The 6,243-nt window shown below is 45.3% G+C and overlaps 1 protein-coding gene across 1 annotated transcript in view; it reads right to left on the bottom strand.

Moving 5' to 3' along the window:
• LOC112227448 (cysteine/serine-rich nuclear protein 1-like) overlaps positions 1 to 5,537 on the bottom strand; it is a 15,642-nt gene extending 10,105 nt beyond the window's left edge. The window contains exon 1 of the mRNA XM_042308698.1: positions 5,323 to 5,537. The gene's annotated coding sequence lies outside the window, so the exon portion shown is untranslated. The remainder of the gene's footprint in view (positions 1 to 5,322) is intronic.
• Between the last annotated feature and the right edge of the window lie 706 nt (positions 5,538 to 6,243).

A 6,243-nucleotide genomic window follows, 5' to 3' on the forward strand; every position in this document is an offset into this window, starting at 1 on the left:
GGAGAGAGAAAGAATGAGAGAGAAAGAAGAGAAAGAAAGAGAGAAAGAATGAGAGAGAAAGAATGAGAGAGAAAGAATGAGAGAGAAAGAATGAGAGAGAAAGAACGAGAGGAGACTGAGGGGGCGGGAGACTGGGGGAGACTGAGCGGGGGGAGGGAGACTGAGCGGGGGGAGGAGGGAGACGGAGCGGGGCAGGGACCGAGGACAGTCTGTAGCACGGCCCACCCTGCAGCCAACCAGGAACCGGGGACAGTCTGTAGCACAGCCGCCCTACAGCCAACCAGGGACCGGGGACAATCTGTAGCACGGCACGGCCTTGAGTCAACCAGGGACCGGGGACAATCTGTAGCACGGCACGGCCTTGAGTCAACCAGGGACCGGGGACATGTTAACAAACACACCAATACCCTGTTCATTATCCAGAATACTCAAGTATTCTGTTTTTGAGTTGACACATATAAACATCATATCCAGTTTACAATAACCCGAAGAAGCTTGTATCCTGGTTTTGAGCAACCTGGATAAGATGCCTGAGATATGCTGTTCTTAGACGGGATACTGTGGCATGTCAACATCTATACCTGTTTACGTATGTTTTCACAGTCAGCTCAGGCTCAGTTCCACATGTCATAGGTGTTGTAATGATGTTTTCATCTGATTGTCAAACAAACCACTTCGAAAAACCAGGCTATACCTGCGCAGTTCCTTCCACCATAATATAGCCACCGTACCGGACCGTATAGCCACCATACCGGACCGTATAGCCACCGTACCGGACCATATAGTCACCGTACCTACAGACAAGGTGGTGTGGAGCAGTCTCCCAGACAAGGTGGTGTGGAGCAGTCTCCCAGACAAGGTGGTGTGGAGCAGTCTCCCAGACAAGGTGGTGTGGAGCAGTCTCCCAGACAAGGTGGTGTGGAGCAGTCTCCCAGACAAGGTGGTGTGGAGCAGTCTCCCAGACAAGGTGGTGTGGAGCAGTCTCCCAGACAAGGTGGTGTGGAGCAGTCTCCCAGACAAGGTGGTGTGGAGGTCTCCCAGACAAGGTGGTGTGGAGCAGTCTCCCAGACAAGGTGGTGTGGAGCAGTCTCCCAGACAAGGTGGTGTGGAGCAGTCTCCCAGACAAGGTGGTGTGGAGCAGTCTCCCAGACAAGGTGGTGTGGAGCAGTCTCCCAGACAAGGTGGTGTGGAGCAGTCTCCCAGACAAGGTGGTGTGGAGCAGTCTCCCAGACAAGGTGGTGTGGAGCAGTCTCCCAGACAAGGTGGTGTGGAGCAGTCTCCCAGACAAGGTGGTGTGGAGCAGTCTCCCAGACAAGGTGGTGTGGAGCAGTCTCCCAGACAAGGGGTGTGGAGCAGTCTCCCAGACAAGGTGGTGTGGAGCAGTCTCCCAGACAAGGTGGTGTGGAGCAGTCTCCCAGACAAGGTGGTGTGGAGCAGTCTCCCAGACAAGGTGGTGTGGAGCAGTCTCCCAGACAAGGGGTGTGGAGCAGTCTCCCAGACAAGGTGGTGTGGAGCAGTCTCCCAGACAAGGTGGTGTGGAGCAGTCTCCCAGACAAGGTGGTGTGGAGCAGTCTCCCAGACAAGGGGGTGTGGAGCAGTCTACTGGACACTTGAGAACACTGTCCATTAGACAAACCCTGGACCTGTTTAACAACATGGAGCCAAGAAAGCCTGCCAGAGGTCACCAGTCACACACTTTATATGTCACTGTTTCACTAATGTCTGATGACACCTGCCGCTGCTCTAAGCTTTTTCACTACATGTCTATTTAAAGTCAATGATAATATTTATAATAAATAAATAAATATTTATACATTGAGATAACCACTGCAGATGGAAATCAAACCAGTAGGATTAGATTTTTATTGAGTGTCTGAAACATTTGCAGAAGCCAAACTCACCCCAGGGATGAGGAAACGAAGGGATACTATAAAAGAAGAGACTGTTAGTTTTCACTTTCGTTCTGCTATCTGCTGTGGTAGGCATAATAAACCAGACACCAGCTTCTGTTCATCAACTCTTATTCACTCCCTGGAGACAGGAGCCTGCTCTGTGTGTGGTCAGACAACACCCCCCTCTCACACAGAGGGACAGCACGCCCCACCACACAATCCCCCTGTCCGGAGACAAAGCCGGGGCCATTCTCTGTGACCAACAACATTCACAAGAGACAGACAAGCTGTCTCTCGCTCTCCCAGCTGAGGAGCTGTGTGTGTGTCAGTTAAACAGTTTCCTGTGGTTGTGAAACATGTGCCACAGTGCACAGGAAGTGGCTATTTAAAATAATCTATATACTGTCTCCGTGTCTGTCTTGGATTTCCTGATTCCTGCAGCATCACTGTCCGCTGTAGGATCTGGACATGTAAGGACCCCTATGGGGTAGGGTACTACAAAGGGCACCAGTTGGGACACAGCCTAGGTGAGACAGGAAACGAGGATGACTCCCCCTGTGGAAGAGCTGCCAAATATGATATGTCCTCTAACGCAACTCGTGAATGCGAGCATATGTTTCAACATACTGAACACATTTAATTTTATAGCGGCCACATTCAAAACACGAGGGCTGTGTGAGAAAATATGATACTTGGTTATTATCACAATTACAGCTGTAAAATATATATTTCCCGTGAACTGTAATTGTGCTACATGGTTATTAATCTGAAGGATCAGACCCCTTTTTTTCCCCCATTTTTCACCTAAAATGACCCAAATCTAACTGCCTGCAGCTCAGGACCTGAAGCAAGGATATGCATATTCTTATTACCATTTGAAAGGAAACACTTTGAAGTATGTGGAAATGTGAAATGAATGTAGGAGGATAAAACACATTAGATCTGGTAGAAGATAAGAAAAAACATGCTTTTTGTCCCATCATCTTTAAAATGCAAGAGAAAGGCCATAATGTATTATTCCAGCACAGGTGCCATTTAGATTTTGGCCACTAGACGGCAGCAGTGTATGTGCAAAGTTTTAGACTGAGCCAATGAACCATTGCATATCTGTTCAAAATATTGTCTCAAGACTGCCCAAATGTGCCTAATTGGTTTATTAATACATTTAAGTTCATAACTGTGTACTCTCTTCAAACAATATAATGGTATTCATTCACTGTAATAGCTACTGTAAATTGAACAGTGCAGTTAGCTTAAAACCTTGGTAATCGTTCTGCCCATATCAGATATTTCTATGTCCTGGGACATGTTTTGTTACAACCTCATGCTAATCACATTAGCCGCCAGGGGACACCAATCCCGTAGAGTATTTAACATTATGATCCCGTAGAGGTTAAACATTATGATCAAATCAATAATTCCGTTTTAGATGCTCAGTAAAATGCCAAAAAGAGGAACTGCCTTAGTCACAATGAAAAAGCCAACAGACAAGATTAATACAAATAATACTCATGAAGACATGACAAACAAAATATCATTCAAAAGAAAGTTGCCCCGGTGGAGTAGAACCTCAGACTCCGTGCATCGGTCTGGCTGTAGACAAAGGATCATTGAGCTGCTAGAGAACAGCTCAATGACTAGACGACTGGAGACGACTAGGCTAGAGCCGAATACACACACTACATCAACCGCTGAGTAAAATACAGTGTTACATTCCACTCATCAACATATTACTATACAAAAACATGCATTGAAAATAGCCTAGGCCTTACAGACAACATAGAAACTCGTGATTTGTTTGTCTTCTAAACATTGTGTGCTCCAACGCAGAATAATCAATCCTCTAGTTACTAACTATCAAGCGGTGATTGTCAGGCAGAGACAGACAGAGATTGAACAATGAAAGGGATACCTTGCGCCAAGTGGCATATGAATGCCCCTGATTAACGGTCTGATTGTATCAATCAACCAATCAATCATGTATGATCAAATGGGCATTGATTCCGTTTTGGGCTATTTCAATAACAATGCGATCAACACACCTGGGCCATTTCATTTGAATAGCGCAGACTCATTTCTGATGTGGCAGTCAATCATTATATCACGTCTGATTATCCGTGGTCAGCTACCCCATGTTGACCCGATCGTTCCTCCCTGTGATGAATGATCATTTCTATGACAACACTTACACGGTGAGAGGGCAGCTCATACCGTATTGGCTGCCTTCAGGAGTCGCTCCGGTTAAGCCGAAATCACAGTGCAAATACACCATCAACGGGGGTCAAACTGTTTGCCGAGCGACAGTAGAGAGCTCAATTCACATACACTGTGTAGCGTATTCCAATGTAATCGTCATGATAATCGACAATACAATTATGTTGTCCTACAGGAGCCACTGTGTCTGCCTCCTGCTCTGTTGGCTGAAGAATGTGAGGAGAGTTGTAGCTAACAGCAGTTTAGAAACAATTGAGCTCGTCTCATTCTTAATTCCTCGGCTGTATCCTGCCTAGACTACAGGCCAGGTCTTCAATTCAACAAAGGCATCAAGTTCATGGTTTCAAATATGATTTGAAATATGAAATGTATTATTTTCACTGGCAGCTAAACGGAACACTAAAGACACACTTAACTACCCGTTATAATGCACAGACTATTTTCTGCCTATTTATTTCCCCACGATACCAGCATTGATTGGCTTAATAAAGTGAGCGCAATAACTGACGCTTTGGATGTCGTCGACGCGGGGAGAAGTACGTTTCCCTACCTTGTATTCTGAGATCCAGACGTGAATACGTTTGATTTGGGCTTTACAGAGACGGTCGCACCACTAGAGGCGAACTGATGAATGGATGTATTCAACACACTGTAGGAAAACCAGAATTAAAACTTCAACATCGCCTAAATCAACTAGCCTAATAGTCCTAGAATAGCTTTATAATAGCCTACCATGGATATTGGCATGGCATGATAAAATCCTCAGCCTAGTTTATGAAATCTAGTCATATTCAGTAGAAAACAATATCCAATGTATTATCCTCACCTGTCCTCCACGCAACATGTTACAATCGCTTGGTTTATTAAAAGCCAGAACACCGACAAAAACTTGTTTAAAACATAAACGTATTAATAGACCAACTCGTGGAAGACTCTGCCGAGAAGACACGTCAGATTTATACAAATAGCAACCGTTAACTAATTGAACCATTTCATTATATACCCTGTAATCATGATTTAAATACCACACAGCTTTGTCTATAATGTGTAGGTCTGCAACAATGTAACCAACATATCGAGGAAAATGATTAGCGCCACTGCCGTTTCTACTGTGGTGACAGAGCATAGATCCAAACTATTTGCGTCTCCACCCCGAAGCTTTTACAACGTAAATGACACAGAACGGTATTAAATAACCAACAGCGCCGCTACTCACCAATAACCCGGGTATCCGATCACCATTAGAGTAACGATGTATGATCCAAGGGACACAATTCCGCTTTATGCTCGAACAGACCGCTCGCTTTTGTTTCTATTGCAGCCAGACAGCACCGTCCGTACCAGCCACAGCCTTTCTTCCCCTTGTCTGTGGCTGACTGCTCCGCTACGCGGCCTTATCGTCACTGGAGAACCCCCTCCTGGCATGTGACGCAGGCGGTGACACAGAGAGACAGGCCAGCCCACGCTGCTTCCTGCTTCCCGAGAGAGAGACAACTTCCTGGTTTAACTGGGCTATTTCATTCCGCGATCTATTCTGCCAGTAGAAAAACAAAACAAATAGTGGAGGATGAATATGTAAAGTACATAACGTAAATGAGTGGAGATGTGTTGAGGGAAAGAAATGGTATGGGTACAGTGGGAAAAGTAGGCTACAGAACATGTACTTCATTGTGTCCCATTCGGGAATGATTTCTCCTGAGCAGGGATTTGTCTTGTCATCTCATCAGTGTCATGTCTCTGGGTGTTGCTGTTTCCAGCTAAGGGAGAAGTCTGTATGACTCAGCTCAATATCAACCTGGTGTTGCTGGTTTCCAGTTAAGGGAGAAGCCTGTCACACACACACACAATCTCTAACAGAGGTTCAGTGTTAGGACTTTAATCTCTAACAGAGGTTCAGTGTTATAGTGACTGTTTAATCTCTAACAGAGGTTCAGTGTTATTGTGACTGTTTAATATCTAACAGAGGTTCAGTGTTAGGACTTTAATCTCTAACAGAGGTTCAGTGTTAGGACTGTTTAATCTCTAACAGAGGTTCAGTGTTAGGACTTTAATCTCTAACAGAGGTTCAGTGTTAGGACTGTTTAATCTCTAACAGAGGTTCAGTGTTAGGACTGTTTAATCTCTAACAGAGGTTCAG

This window comes from Oncorhynchus tshawytscha, linkage group LG29 (genome assembly GCF_018296145.1).
Source record: "Oncorhynchus tshawytscha isolate Ot180627B linkage group LG29, Otsh_v2.0, whole genome shotgun sequence".
Lineage (NCBI taxonomy): Eukaryota > Metazoa > Chordata > Actinopteri > Salmoniformes > Salmonidae > Oncorhynchus > Oncorhynchus tshawytscha.